The following is a 17,339-nucleotide window of genomic DNA, read 5'->3' as shown; positions in this document are numbered from 1 at the left end:
GAACTAGTTGTATTAATATATAGAACTAGTTTATTTTTAGTAAATGCTTAGTTGAACTAGTTGAATTAATATAACTAGTTTATTTTTTAGTAAATGCTTAGTTGAACTAGTTGAATTAATATATAGAACTAGTTTATTTTTAGTAAATGCTTACTTTGAACTAGTTGAATTAATATAGCTAGTTTATTTTTAGTAAATGTTTGGTTGAACTAGTTGAATTAATATATAGAACTAGTTTATTTTTAGTAAATGCTTAGTTGAACTAATTGAATTAATATGACTAGTTTATTTTTAGTAAATGCTTAGTTGAATTAATAGAAGTAGTTGAATTAATTGAATTAGTAAGTGTTTAATGTTTCGTCTAATATGAACATAGGAAATGTCGTCTGACGACGGAAAAAATTTCATTATGTGCGAATACTGTGAAGACCAGCACGGCCAATGCGACAGAAATTTCCTTGTTGATGGTAGGCGATTCAGCATCAAGCTGGATGAGACTTTCGAATTCGATACAGTAAGTCACAACGACAAGTCTGTTTTCGTAATTAAGCATGACTTATATATGCTTCATTTGCCTGACTTATAATTTTTAATTTTCACTATTCTACTAGCGCATCCCCTGCCATGCAAGAATTTTTGTCTTGGATAAGATAGATTTCAAAGATATGGAAACTATGGAGGTAAAGAGAGCTTACCTGAAAACTAAGCATGATGGTTATACTTTCAACGTCAAAGTATACAATGCACACACGTACACCTATTTTGAATGCAAAACTTGGCAAGCACTCTGCAAGGCTTATGTATTTGAGCCTGGTATGGTTATCACCTTTGATATTTGTCCGGAAGATGATATTGAAGGTAATAGAGACATATGGGTCGATGTGCAGACGCCTTCAGTTCTATCATTATGTGAGTTCTTCTCAACTATATTTTTGTCTTTGATATTGCTTATTGAAAAATAACTGACAACTAATTTCTATTGACAGCTTATCTCCATTCAACCAAACATGTCCGGCGCTTGGTAGAAGGACCTACTACTGTCCCGGCGCTGAACTAAACTGCGAGGAGATAAGTCATTATGTTTCATGGCTTGAGGATCTTCATACTGTCAAGAAAAAATTTCTTCCTGCAATTAGAAATGTTAGTACTCAAAACGTGCGACCAATAGTGATGGTATTGAACTACGGTCACATCTATTTAGGAATGATGGTAAGATATTTACTATTTGTCCTCAGTGCATATTTTGCATACATATTTTTTTGCTAAACTTTCATTGCTAAGTATATTAATTAAGTACTATACGATGTTCTTCAACAAGGACTCTCGATGACAGTTGTGCCTCAGGGGATCGAGACTAAAGGTCAGATGTCAATTGTTAGCTTACGGCCAAGATATCCTGCATTGCACATGAATGCATTCAGGATTTCTAGAAGCGATGAATGCTTAATAGTGAAAGATTGGAGGAAAATTGTTAATGATCGCAGAGAAGTACTAGGGGGCAGCAATGAGAAGCGCAGCCCACGATTAGGAGACAGGTTCATCGGCATGCTCCAGTATGATCAATCAGGAGAGCTATACATGTTCTATGCTATTTTACCAGAGAGAGAGTAGCTAGCAGGAGTGATTTAGCTAGTTCTTCATGCTGCTCTTAATTAGTACTTGTCCTTTCATGTCCGTGTTCTTCGTTCTGAACTTAAGTGATTTACTTTTGTGGTGTTATATATGAACGCTTATAATATCATGACAATCATGTTGAACTCGATGATTGGTTCTACTAGAAATTCTATATATATATATATATATATATATATATATATATATGCATAACGTGTACAATGTGTAGTATCGTAAAATACCAGCAAACAAAAAAGAATTAAAATGGAAACACAAAATTAAATGAAAAAGAAATCATAAAACAAAAAAAACCCCAAACCTTATAGTACCGGTTGGTCTTACCAACCGGTACTAAAGGGCTCCAGGCCCCCGGAGCTGGCTCGTGCCACGTGGTTGTCCTTTAGCACCGGTTCGTGCTGAACCGGTACTAAAGGGGGGGGGGGGCTTTAGTGACCACAATTTAGTGCCGGTTATGTAACCGGCACTAAAGGGCCTTACGAACCGGTGCTATTGCCCGGTTCTGCACTAGTGAGTAACAAGGTTGTAAGTGTGTGGAGTGTATATAGAAGTAGTAATAGGGGCAGAATACCAACTATTTCCATAAAATACCAACGTGGGAGATTGTACAACTACACTTGTACTTGCAGGGATCAATCTGAACTAATTATGCATGGGAATTTCCTTCTGTTTTTCAGTGTTAACTCTAGTGTTGTCAGTAAACAGATTGATAGTTGGCATTTCTGTTGTTAAACCTTGCACAAGAGAGGAGGGAATGGAGCTGTGTGTTGTGAATTCGTGCTCCAAATTCCTTGTGACAGGAGGTATTGAGACTGTCACTGCAATCATATCTGTCACATGTATGAGAGGTGGTGCTCCAGGAACATACTTGCCCGTACACACTTGGGGTGGAATAACTGTTGTGACAACTTCAGTTTTCTGGATATTTAGGGTCATGTTCTACAAGATAAGCTGTAGTGTGTTTTGAATTTCAGCATTCGTATCAGATAACTTTGAGCGCAGTTGAGTTACTTCTTGCTTTAGCTCTTGCAGTCTGTATAAGCTCGATGGGAACAAGGAGGTGATAGCCATGTGGTTCTCAAATTATTCTGGATCTTTATCCTCGTGTTGTGTTGCTACAGATGATCGGTCAAACTCCTGCTGAATGTTATGTACTCCTGAACTAAATACGCTACTGTCTCTCTGTCTATTCATGCCTCGCTCCCGAACTGGGCTCATTTAGCTACCGAACTGGCCCTTATTTGGGCTATTTTTCTATCTGGGCTGATTGACGTGCACTTGGAAAGATGGAACGTTCAACAACCGTTGGATCAGGAAGGGTGGGCATCCATGAGGGGAAAGGTAGAGGCTGCCTTTTTTTAGGGGAAGGCCTTCACGACTAGCTTTATTAACTTAAATCACACTTTCCTTGTTTGTTAATAAAGATAAAATAAAACTTGGAGGTGTATCCGACCACAATATCGGTAGATTAGACCTCCCAAAACAAGCTAGCTCATGGGCAACCATGTTCGACTCCCTATCACAATGTTCAATAAGGACTTTCCCGAAACTGGCAAGTAGACTTTGACATTCATTGAGGATCTGTGTAGCCACCAACAAGTAACCCTCCTTTCTATTCTGTGCATCAAGAACAGATGTTTTCAGTTTGGACCACAACCTTCTCACATCCCCGACTCTAAATTAGCAAAATTCCTTGACGCGGTGCTTCCTATTCAGTATTAACCACGTCAACTACATGTTCCATTCGAGAAACAGTTGTTGCAATAAAGGCTCCCGTGTGATCATGAATGAGAGCTCCACAAGAACCACTGTTTTTATCATCAGGGAAAGACACATCCACGTTAAGGATTTGGAACCAGACAATGTTTTTTTCCTGTTATTCCGGAGAATAGTTTTCTCTGTTTTCCCTGTTGTGTGTACAAAGTTCAGAGACAGAGCGTGTATAGACAAAGCTGTACGATTAGGCGTCTGTACTTGTTCTCCCTTTACTAACTCTCGTCTCTGCCACCATAGGTCGTAGCAAAGTCGAAGCAATAATTTTCGGAATCTCAATCATATCAGCATAAGTACGCTGTGTTCGGTAACGTTGCATGGGAATCAAAAAAAATTCCTACGAACACCCAAGATCTATCTAGTAGAAGCATAGCAATGAGAGGGGAGAGTGTGTCTACGTACCCTCGTGGACCGAAAGTGGAAGCGTATATAACGCGGTTGATGTAGTTGGATGACACTTTCGAGTTTAGCACACATGCGGCTTGATGACGTCTCCTCCTCCTTGATCGAGCAAGAGAAGGTAGAGAAGTAGATGGGATCACAACCAGCACGATGGTACAATACCTAAAAAGTTGAGAACTTTTCCGGAACCCTGAAAACAAGTTTCCATATATAAATCTTTACCTCCCAAACATTCCGAGACTCCTCATTACATCCGGGATCTCGTCTAGGACTATGAAAAACATTCGTTACCAATCATGAAATATCCCAATACTACTCTAGCATCAATGAATGTTAAGCGTGCGACCCTGCGGGTTCGGGAATCATGTAGTCATGACCGAGACACCTCTCCGGTCAATAACCAATAGCGAGACCTGGATGCCCATATTGGTTCCTACATTTTCCACGAAGATCTTTTATCGATTGAGCCACGATGTCAAGGAATCAGTTAATCCCGTATGCAATTCCTTTTGTCCGGTGATATGTTACTTGCCCGAGATTCGATCATCGGTATCTCATACCTAGTTCAATCTCGTTACCGAGAAGTCTCTTTACTCGTTCCGTAATACAAGATCATGCGACTAACTCCTTAGTCACATTGCTTGCAAGCTACTTGTGATGTTGTATTACTGAGAGGGCCCAGAGATACCTTTCCGTCAAACGGAGTTACAAATTGATACGTCTCCAACGTATCTATAATTTTTTATTCTTCCATGCTATTATATTACCCGTTTTGGATGTTTATGGGCTTTACTTTACACTTCTATATCATTTTTGGGAGTAACCTACTAACCGGAGGCCCAACCCGAATTGCTGTTTTTTTGCCTATTTCGGTGTTTCGAAGAAAAGGAATATCAAACGGAGTCCAAACGGAATGAAACCTTCAGGAGCGATCTTTTTGGAACAAACGTGATCCAGAGGACTTGGAGTGGAAGTCAAGAAACAAGCGAGGCAGCCACGAGGGTGCCCGGCGCGCCCCTAGGGCTGGCGCGCCCCCCACCCTCGTGGGTCCCTCGAGCGTCCACCGACCTACTTCTTCCTCCTATATATAGCCATGTACCCCGAAAACATCAGAATCGACCACGAAAAACTTTTTCCACCACCGTAACCTTCTATATCCGCAAGATCTTATCTTGGAGCCTTCACCGGCGCTCCGCCTGAGGGGGAATCAACCACGGAGGGCCTCTACATCATCTCCAAGGCCTCTTCGATGAGTTGTGAGTAGTATACCACAGACCTTCGGGTCCATAGTTATTAGCTAGATGGCTTCTTCTCTCTCTTTTAATCTCAATACAAAGTTCTCCTCGATCTTCTTGGAGATCTATTCGATGTAACTCTTTTTGCGGTGTGTTTGTCGAGATCCGATGAATTGTGGGTTTATGATCAAGTTTATATATGCGAAATATTTGAATCTCCACTGAATTCTTTTATGTGTGATTAAGTTATCTTTGCAAGTCTCTTTGAATCATCAGTTTGGTTTGGCCTACCAGATTGATCTTTCTTGCAATGGGAGAAGTGCTTAGCTTTGGGTTCAATCTTGCGGTGTCCTTTCCCAGTGACAGCAGGGGCAGCAAGGCACGTATTGTATTGTTGCCATCGAGGATAAAAAGATGGGGTTTATATCATATTGCATGAGTTTATCCCTCTACATCATGTCATCTTTCTTAATGCGTTACTCTGTTCTTTATGAACTTAATACTCTAGATGCAGGTAGGAGTCGGTCGATGAGTTTATCCCCGGGTCTATCTCTTATCATATAAGCTTTCAATCTACTTTTATTTGCATCTTTACTTTTCTAATCTATATTATAAAATACCAAAAATATATTTATATTATCTCTATCAGATCTCACTTTCGCAAGTGGCCTTGAAGGGATTGACAACCCCTTTATTGCGTTGGTTGCGAGTTCTTGTTTGTTTGTGTAGGTGCGTGGGACTTTTGAGGAGCCTCCTACTGGATTGATACCTTGGTTCTCAAAAACTGAGGGAAATACTTACGCTACTATTGCTGCATCACTCTTTTCTCTTCAAGGAAAACCAACGCAAGCTCAAGACGTAGCACAAATCCCAGTCTCAATCCATGCCAATCCAATAGACACCCTCGGAGATACCTATAGAGCACCTTTATGGTCATCAGTTACGAAGTGATGTTTGATATCACACAAGGTATTCCCCGGTATCTTGGAGTTGCATGATCTCATGGTCGAAGGAACAGATACTTGACATGAAAAAAGCTATAGCAAATAATTTAAACTATATGATGCTAAGCTTACAGTTGGGTCTAGTCCATCACATCATTCTCCTACTGATGTAATCCCGTTATCAAATGACAACTCATGTCTATGGTTAGGAAACCTTAAGCATCTTTTATCAACGAGCTAGTCTAGTAGAGGCATAGTAGGGACACAATGTAGTTTATGTATTCACACATGTATTTAAGTTTCCGTCAATACAATTCTAGCATGAATAATAAACATTTGTCATGAAGAAGGAAATATGATAATAACCAATTTATTATTGCCTATAGGGCATATTTCCAACAACCTCCCATTTTTACTAGAGTCAATAATATAGTTTACATAGTTATGAATCTAACACCCATGGAGTCTTGGTGTTGATCATGTTTTGCTCGTGCAAGAGGTTTAGTCAATAGGTCATCCATATCCAGATCCTTATGTACTATGCAAAGTTCTATGTCTCCATCCTTAACATAATTACAAATGGAGTTGAAGCGGAGCTTGATGTGCTTGGTTCTCTTGTGAAAGTTGGGCTCCTTGGCAATGGCAATAGCTCCAGTGTTGTCACAAAAGATAGTCATTGGATCCGATGCACTAGGTATTACACCCAGATTGGATATGAACTCCTTCATCCAGGCTCGCTCTTGCGCTGCTTTCGAAGCAGCTATATACTCCGCTTCACATGTAGCTCCTGCCACGACACTCTGCTTGGAACTGCACCAACTGACCGCTCCACCATTAAATATAAATACGTATCCAGTTTGAGACTTAGAGTTACCCGGATCTGTGTCGAAGCTAGCATCGACGTAACCCTTTACGATGAGCTCTTCATCACCTCCATAAACGAGAAACATGTCCTTAGTCCTTTTCAGGTACTTCGGGATATTCTTGACCACTGTCCAGTGATCTACTCCTGGGTCACTTTGGTACCTCCCTGCCAGACTTATGGCAAGGCACACATCAGGTCTGGTACACAGCATGGCATACATAATACAGCCTATAGCTGAGGCATACAGAATGACTTTCATCCTTTCTCTTTCTTCTGCCGTGGTCGGGCTTTGAGTGTTACTCACACCTTGCAATATAGGCAAGAACCCTTTCTTTGATCCATTTTGAACCTTTTCAAAACTTTGTCAAGGTATGTGCTTTGTGAAACTCCTCAGTTAGTCCATTTAGTTTTTGTTTTAGTGCTTTATACATTACAATTTTTTGTTGTTGTGGTGTTCATGTTCTTGAGCTTGCATGTCAAATATTTATGGTCCAAAGTAGTCTTTGTTGGGGAACGTTGCATGGAAAATAAAAAAAAATTATACGCACACGCAATGATCTATCCATGGAGATGCATAGCAACGAGGGGTGGGGGTGTTTGTACGTACCCTCGTAGACCGTAAGCGGAAGCGTTTGACAACGCGGTCGATGTAGTCGAACTTTCTTCGCGATCCAACCGAACGTACGACACCTCCGCATTCAGCTCACGTTCAGCTCGATGACGTCCACGCCTTATATATTGATCCAGCAAGACGGCGAGGTAGTGGATGAGTTCCAGCAGCACGACGGCGTGGTGATGGTGATGGTGAAGTTATCTCCGCACGGCTTCGCCTAAGCACTACGAAAATATGACCGAGGGTGTAAACAGCGGAGGGGGGCGCTGCACATGGCTAAGATTATGCCGTGGGTGTGTGGCGCCCCTCCCTCATGTATATATAGGTGGAGAGAGGGAGGAGCAGTCAAGGGGGGCGCCCCAAGTAGGCCGAATCCTACTTGGGGTCCTCCCAAAGGTGCCCCCACCTTATTTGCCGTAGGAGAAAGAGGAAAGGGGGAATACAAGGAAAGGGGAGGCCGAGTCCCCTTCCTTCCTTCCTCCCACTTGGCCGGATGCATTGGGGGATGCGCGAGCCCGTTGTGGGATGGTGTGCTCCTCCGTCATGGCCCAAGGCCCATTGTCCTCCTAGGGTGCCTGGTACCCCCTTCGATACTCTGATGACTATCCAGTTTTCCCCAAAACATTTACGGTGTCCGAATACCATCATCCTATATATAAATCTTTACCTCTCGACCATTTCGAGACTCCTCGTAATGTCCGTGATCTCATTCGGGACTCCGAGCAATATTCGATCACCTAATCATATAACTCATATAACACTATATCATCAACGAACGTTAAGCATGCGGAACCTACGGGTTCGAGAACTATGTAGACATCACCGAGACACTTCTCCGGTCAATAACCAATAGCGGAACCTGGATGCTCATATTGGATCCCACATATTCTATGAACATCTTTATCGGTCAAACCATTATGACGACATACATAATTCCCTTTGTCCATCTGTATGTTATTTGCCCGAGATTCGATCGTCGGTATCTTCATACCTAGTTCAATCTCATTACCGGCAAGTCTCTTTACTCGTTCCGTAATACACCATATTGTAACTAACTCATTAGTCATTTTTCTTGCAAGGCTACTTATGATGTGTATTACCGAGAGGGCCTAGAGATACCTCTTTGATACTCAGAGTGACAAATCCTAATCTCGATTTATGCCAACTTAACAAACACCTTTGGAGATACATGTAGAGCATCTTTATGATCACCCAGTTATGTTGTGATGTTTGATAGCACACAAGGTATTCCTCCGATATTCGGGATTTGCATAATCTCATAGTCAAAGGAATATGTATTTGACATGAAGAAACTAGTAGCAATAAACTGAACTATCAATATGCTAAGCTAACGGATGGGTCTTGTCCATCACATCATTCTCCTAATGATGTAATCTCATTCAACAAATGACAACACATGTCCATGGTTAGGGAACCTTAACCATCTTTGATCAATGAGCTAGTCCAATAGAGGCTTACTAGGGACGCAGTATTTTGTCTATGTATCCACACATGTATCAAGTTTCCAGTTAATACAATTCTAGCATGAATAATAAACATTTATCATGAAATATAAAATAACAACTTTATTATTACCTCTAGGGCATATTTCCTTCAGTCTCCCACTTGCACTAGAGTAAATAATCTAGATTACATTGTGATGAATCTAACACCCATTGAGTCTTGGTGCTGATCATGTTTGCTCGTGGAAGAGGCTTAGTCAACAAGTCTGCTACATTCATATCCGTATGTATTTTGCAAATCGCTATGTCTTCGTCCTTGACCTTTTCACGAATGGAGTTGAAGCGTCTCTTGATGTGTTTGGTTCTCTTGTGAAACCTGGATTCCTTCGCCAAGGCAATTGCTCCAGTGTTGTCACAAAAGATTTTCATTGGACCCGATGCACTGGGTATAATGCCCAGATCGGATATAAACTCCTTCATCCAGACTCCTTCATGTGCTGCTTCCGAAGAAGGTATGTGTTGGAAATATGCCCTAGAGGCAATAATAAATTAGTTATTATTATATTTCCTTGTTCATGATAACCGTTTATTATCCATGCTATAATTGTATTGACAGGAAACTCAGATACATGTGTGGGTACATAGACAACACCATGTCCCTAGTAAATCTCTAGTTGACTAGCTCATTGATCAATAGATGGTTACGGTTTCCTGACCATGGACATTGGATGTCGTTGATATCGGGATCACATCATTAGGAGAATGATGTGATGGACATGACCCAATCCTAAGCCTAGAACAAAGATCATGTAGTTCGTATGCTAAAGCTTTTCTAATGTCAAGTATCATTTCCTTAGACCATGAGATTGTGCAACTCCCGGATACCATAGGAATGCTTTGGGTGCACCAAACATCACAACACAATTGGGTGACTATAAAGGTGCACTACGGGTATCTCCTAAAGTGTCTGTTGGGTTGGCACAAATCGAGACTAGGATTTGTCACTCCGTGTGATGGAGAGGTATCTCTGGGCCCACTCGGTAGGACATCATCATAATGTGCACAATGTGATCAAAGAGTTGATCGCGGGATGATGTGTTACGGAACGAGTAAAGAGACTTGCCGGTAACGAGATTGAACAAGGTATCGGTATACCGACGATCGAATCTCGGGCAAGTACAATACTGTTAGACAAAGGGAATTGTATACGGGATCGATTGAGTCCTTGACATCGTGGTTCATCCGATGAGATCATCGTGGAACATGTGGGAGCCAACATGGGTATCCAGATCCCGCTGTTGGTTATTGACTGAAGAACGTCTCGGTCATGTCTGCATGGTTCCCGAACCCGTAGGGTCTACACACTTAAGGTTCGATGACGCTAGGGTTATAAAGGAAGTTTGTATGTGGTTACCGAATGTTGTTCGGAGTCCTGGATGAGATCTCAGACGTCACGAGGAGTTCCGGAATGGTCCGTAGGTAAAGATTTATATATGGGAAGTCCTGTTTTGGTCACCGGAAAAGTTTCGGGTTTGTTCGGTAACATACCGGGACCACCGGGAGGGTCCCGGGGGTCCACCAAGTGGGGCCACCATGCCTGGAGGGCTGCATGGGCCAAGTGTGGGAGGGGACCAGCCCCAGGTGGGCTGGTGCGCCCCCCCACAAGGGCCCAAGGCGCCTAGGGTTTGGGGCGGGGGTGCCTCCACCTAACTTGGGGGGCAAGTTTCCCCCTCTTCCCCCCTTGGCCGCCCCCTAGATGGGATCTAGGGCTGGCCTCCGCTCCTAGGGGTGGAAACCTAGGTGGAGGCGCAGCCCCCTCTCCCCCCTATATATAGTGGAGGCAAAGGAGCAGCCTCACACACGAAGTTCTTCTCCTGTTGGCGCAACCCTACCTCTCTTTCTCCTCCTCTCCCGCGGTGCTTGGCGAAGCCCTATAGGATTGCCACGCTCCTCCATCACCACCAAGCCATTGTGCTACTGCTGGATGGAGTCTTCCTCAACCTCTCCCTCTCTCCTTGCTGGATCAAGGCATGGGAGACGTCACCGGGCTGTACGTGTGTTGAATGCGGTGTTGGGGAACATTGCAGAAAATTAAAATTTTTCCTACGGTTTCACCAAGATCCATCTATGAGTTCATCTAAGCAACGAGTCATAAGAGAGAGATTGCATCTACATACCACTTGTAGATCGCGTGCGGAAGCGTTCAAGAGAACGGTGATGATGGAGTCGTACTCGCCGTGATCCAAATCACAGATGACCAAGTGCCGAACGGACAGCACCTCCGCGTTCAACACACGTATGGAGCGGATGACGTCTCCTCCTTCTTGATCCAGCAAGGGGGAAGGACAGGTTGATGAAGATCCAGCAGCACAACGGCATGGTGGTGGATGCAGCAGGACTCCGGCAGGGCTTCGCCAAGCTGCTGTGGGAGGAGGAAGAGGTGTAGCAGGGGGAGGGAGGCACCAAGACACAGGGTGCGGCTGCCCTCCCCTTTTCCCTCCTTTATATAGGCCCCCAGGGAGGGCGCCGGCCCTGGGAGATCTAATCTCCCAAGGGGGGCGGCGGCCAGAGGGTTGGAGTGCCCCCCAAGGCAAGTGGGGCGCCCCCCCACCTAGGGTTTCCAACCCTAGGCGCAGGAGGGGCCCAAGGGGGGGCGCACCAGCCCACTAGGGGCTGGTTCCCCTCCCACTTCAGCCCACGGGGGCCTCCGGGATAGGTGGCCCCACCCGGTGGACCCCAGGGACCCTTCCGGTGGTCCCGGTACAATACCCGGTGACCCCGAAACTTTCCCGATGGCCGAAACAGCACTCCCTATATATAATTCTTTACCTCCGGACCATTCCGGAACTCCTCATGACATCCGAGACTCCGAACAACATTCGGTTTGCGGCATACTCATATTCATACAACCCTAGCGTCACCAAACCTTAAGTGTGTAGACCCTACGGGTTCGGGAGACATGCAGACATGACCGAGACGACTCTTCGGTCAATAACCAACAGCAGGATCTGGATACCCATGTTGGCTCCCACATACTCCTCGATGATCTCCGATTCAAGCAACCCCGTATACTATCCCCTTTGTCAGACGGTATGTTACTTGCCCGAGATTCGATCGTCGGTATCCCAATACCTCGTTCTATCTCGTTATCGGCAAGTCACTTTACTCGTACCGTAATGCATGATCCCGTGACCAGACACTTGGTCACTTTGAGCTCATTATGATGATGCACTACCGAGTGGGCCCAGTGATACCTCTCCATAATATGGAGTGACAAATCCCAGTCTCGATCCGTGTCAACCCAACAGACACTTTCGGAGATACCTGTAGTGCACCTTTATAGTCACCCAGTTACGTTGTGACGTTTGGTACACCCAAAGCACTCCTACGGTATCCGGGAGTTACACGATCTCATGGTCTAAGGAAGAGATACTTGACATTGGAAAAGCTCTAGCAAAACGAACTACACGATCTTGTGCTATGCTTAGGATTGGGTCTTGTCCATTACATCATTCTCCTAATGATGTGATCCCGTTATCAACGACATCCAATGTCCATAGTCAGGAAACCATGACTATCTGTTGATCAACGAGCTAGTCAACTAGAGGCTCACTAGGGACGTATTGTGGTCTATGTATTCACACATGTATTACGATTCCGGATAATACAATTTTAGCATGAATAAAAGACAATTATCATGAACAAGGAAATATAATAATAATCCTTTTATTATTGCCTCTAGGGCATATTTCCAACAGTCTCCCACTTGCCCTAGAGTCAATAATCTAGTTACATTGTGATGAATCGAACACCCATAGAGTTCTGGTGTTGATCATGTTTTGCTCGCGGAAGAGGTTTAGTCAATGGATCTGCGACATTCAGATCCGTATGTACTTTGCAAATATCTATGTCTCCATCTTGAACATTTTCACGGATGAAGTTGAAACGACGCTTGATGTGCCTGGTCTTCTTGTGAAACCTGGGCTCCTTGGCAAGGGCAATAGCTCCAGTGTTGTCACAGAAGAGTTTGATCGGCCCCAACGCATTGGGTATGACTCCTAGGTCGGTGATGAACTCCTTCACCCAAATTGCTTCATGCCCTGCCTCCGAGGCTGCCATGTACTCCGCTTCACATGTAGATCCCGCCACGACGCTCTGCTTGCAGCTGCACCAGCTTACTGCCCCACCATTCAACATATACACATATCCGGTTTGTGACTTAGAATCATCCAGATCTGTGTCGAAGCTAGCGTCGACCTAACCCTTTACGACGAGCTCTTCGTCACCTCCATAAACGAGAAACATGTCCTTTGTCCTTTTCAGGTACTTCAAGATATTCTTGACCGCTGTCCAGTGTTCCTTGCCGGGATTACTTTGGTACCTTCCTACCAAACTTACGACAAGGTTTACATCAGGTCTGGTACACAGCATGGCATACATAATAGATCCTATGGCTGAGGCATAGGGGATGACACTCATCTCTTCTTTATCTTTTGCCGTGGTCGGGCATTGAGCCGAGCTCAATCTCACACCTTGCAATACAGGCAAGAACCCTTTCTTGGACTGATCCATTTTGAACTTCTTTAAAATCTTATCAAGGTATGTGCTTTGTGAAAGACCTATGAGGCGTCTCGATCTATCCCTATAGATTTTGATGCCTAATATGTAAGCAGCTTCTCCAAGGTCCTTCATTGAAAAACACTTATTCAAGTAGGCCTTAATGCTGTCCAAGAATTCTATATCGTTTCCCATCAAAAGTATGTCATCTACATATAATATGAGAAATGCTACAGAGCTCCCACTCACTTTCTTGTAAACGCAGGCTTCTCCATGAGTCTGCATAAACCCAAACGCTTTGATCATCTCATCAAAGCGAATGTTCCAACTCCGAGATGCTTGCACCAGCCCATAAATGGATCGCTGGAGCTTGCATACTTTGTTAGCATTCTTAGGATCGACAAAACCTTCCGGCTGCATCATATACAGCTCTTCCTTAAGATAACCGTTAAGGAATGCCGTTTTGACGTCCATCTACCATATCTCATAATCATAGTATGCGGCAATTGCTAACATAATTTGGACGGACTTAAGCTTTGCTACGGGAGAGAAAGTCTCATCGTAGTCAATCCCTTGAACTTGTCGATAACCCTTAGCGACAAGTCGAGCTTTATAGATGGTGACTTTACCATTCGCGTCCGTCTTCTTCTTAAAGATCCATTTATTTTCTATCGCTCGCCGATCATCGGGCAAGTCAGTCAAAGTCCATACTTTGTTTTCATACATGGATTCTATCTCGGATTGCATGGCTTCTAGCCATTTGTTGGAATCTGGGCCCGCCATCGCTTCTTCATAGTTTGAAGGTTCACCGTTGTCTAACAACATGATTTCCAGGACAGGGTTGCCATACCACTCTGGTGTGGAACATGTCCTTGTGGACCTACGAAGTTCAGTAGCAACTTGATCTGAAGTACCTTCACTACGGGAAACAACTAATTTGCCGTCAGTAGGCAGCTTTGCCGTCAGCTTTTCGTCGGGCAAGACGGCAAAGAAAGGGTTTGCCGTCATCAGTAGATGGCAAAGAAAAACTGACGGTAAAATATACTTTGCCGTCTGAAAAAAAATACAGACGGCGAAGAGCTCACTTTGCCGTCTGCAAGAAGAAACACAGACGGCAAACATCTTTGCCGTCTACATTTTATGTTACAGACGGCAAAATATACACTTTGCCGTCTGTAATAAAAAATGTAGACGGCAAAGAAGAAGCACATCCCACGGATCGATCCCACGGATCGATGACGTGTCAGCCCATCCAAAACCCACCAGCCCCACCTACCCATCCTGACACACGCACTACCTAGCCAGTCCCACCCACCCACTAACCCATGCCCCACCCCACCCACCCATGCACACTACACACCACACAACACATCCAGCCCACATCCATGGCTGGTGCTGGCGAGCAGGGAGGCAGCGGCCCCGCCTCTACTCACCACCGGCGCGGCCAGCCCCGCCTCCAGTCGCCTCTGGTCCAGCCGGCCCCCTCCATCGCTCGTCGGCTCCGTTGTGCCGGCCCGGTGCCCCTCCAGCGCGGTCGGCCCCGCCTCCAGTCACCTCCGGCGTGGTCGGCCCTGCCTCCAGTCACTTCTGGCGCGCCGGCCTGTCGCCCATCGCCTCCACTGTGCCGGCCAGGTGCCCCGTCGCCCAGGCGCGGTCGGCCCGTCTCCCCTTGCCTCCGCCGTGCCGGCCTCCCGTCGCCACCTCCACTAGAAGCGTCCGCCGCCCATCGACCACGAACTCCCACCAGCCGGCCACCATACACCGCGGCCCAAGCTCTTCTCCCTTTCCTCATTTATTTCCCTCTCACAAGAAGTTCTCTCTTCCACAGGAGCTGGCCATGGAGGTCCTTCACGCTGCCGCCGCCCGAGCTCTTGAAGTCGTGCACGACCCTGCAGATCCGGTCGAGGTCGAGCAGCCATCGCCGGATCTGATGCCCGTGACCCCGCCGGACCTCCCTGCCTCTCCATGTCAGCACTGCCGCATCCCAGCCACACCGCCGACACTGCCTTGCCCAGGAGAAGACGAAGACTTGATTGCTTTTTTACAATTTTTTGTAAGGTTCTTCTTGCAAGAAAGAAGGACTCATTTATTGTTTTTCTATGTGGAGGTCCTTCATGTAAAGTGTAAACATTGCATATGTATAAGCACTTAAGCAGTTCCTTGATCGTATGTTTCCTTCACCCCGTATGTTTCTTCAGTCCAGATGTGCATTGTGTATGGATATTGTGTACAGATTAGATATATTTTTTTATTAAAAAATCTTTGCTTTGCCGTCTGGGCATACAAGGAAGACATCAAAGACATAGCGTAACTGACGGCAAAGTACTTGACGCCGTCCGTCAACGCGACCGCTCCGTCTGTTGGCATATTTCACCGTCTAGCTAGTCTGCTGACGGCAAACCATATTGACAGACGGCAAACTCTTTGCCGTCATCTCGACAAACAGCAGACGGCAAAGTATTCTTTGTCGATTTATTTTTGCCATCTGACTTTGTCGTCTGCTTCCTGACGGCAAAGTCTTTGCCGTCTGTGATCCACAGACGGCAAATTACCTCTTTCCTGTAGTGCTTGATCATCATCATTAATTTCCTCTCCAGTCGGTGTAGGCACCACAGGAACATTTTCCTGAGCTGCACTACTTGCTGGTTCAAGAGGTAGTACTTCATCGAGTTCTACTTTCCTCCCACTTACTCCTTTCGAGAGAAACTCTTTTTCCAGAAAGGATCCGTTCTTGGCAAAAAAGATCTTGCCCTCGGATCTTAAGTAGAAGGTATACCCAATGGTTTCCTTAGGGTATCCTATGAAGACGCATTTTTCCGACTTGGGTTCGAGCTTTTCAGGTTGTAGTTTCTTGACATAAGCATCGCATCCCCAAACTTTTAGAAACGATAGCTTAGGTTTCTTCCCAAACCATAATTCATACGGTGTCGTCTCAACGGAATTAGATGGTGCCCTATTTAAAGTGAACGTAGCTATCTCTAGAGCGTATCCCCAAAATGATAGCGGTAAATCGGTAAGAGACATCATAGATCGCACCATATCCAATAGAGTGCGATTACGACGTTCGGACACACCGTTACGCCGAGGTGTTCCAGGCGGCGTGAGTTGTGAAACGATTCCACATTTTCTTAAGTGTGTACCAAATTCGTGACTTAAATATTCTCCTCCACGATCTGATCGTAAGAATTTTATCTTTCGGTCACGTTGATTCTCTACTTCATTCTGAAATTCCTTGAACTTTTCAAAGGTCTCAGACTTGTGTTTCATCAAGTAGACATACCCATATCTACTTAAGTCATCAGTGAGAGTGAGAACATAACGATATCCTCCGCGAGCCTCAACGCTCATTGGACCACACACATCAGTATGTATGATTTCCAATAAGTTGGTTGCTCGCTCCATTGTTCCGGAGAACAGAGTCTTGGTCATTTTGCCCATGAGGCATGGTTCGCATGTGTCAAATGATTCATAATCGAGAGACTCTAAAAGTCCATCAGCATGGAGCTTCCTCATGCGCTTGACACCAATGTGACAAAGGCGGCAGTGCCACAAGTATGTGGGACTATCGTTATCAACTTTACATCTTTTGGTATTCACACTATGAATATGTGTAACATTACGTTCGAGATTCATTAAGAATAAACCATTGACCATCGAGGCATGACCATAAAACATATCTCTCATATAAATAGAACAACCATTATTCTCGGATTTAAATGAGTAGCCATCTCGCATCAAATGAGATCTAGATACAATGTTCATGCTCAAACTTGGCACTAAACAACAATTATTGAGGTTTAAAACTAATCCCATAGGTAAATATAGAGGTAGCGTGCCGACGGAGATCACATCGAC

Source organism: Triticum dicoccoides, chromosome 4B, assembly GCF_002162155.2.
Source record: "Triticum dicoccoides isolate Atlit2015 ecotype Zavitan chromosome 4B, WEW_v2.0, whole genome shotgun sequence".
Lineage (NCBI taxonomy): Eukaryota > Viridiplantae > Streptophyta > Magnoliopsida > Poales > Poaceae > Triticum > Triticum dicoccoides.
This window is presented reverse-complemented; position numbering follows the sequence as displayed.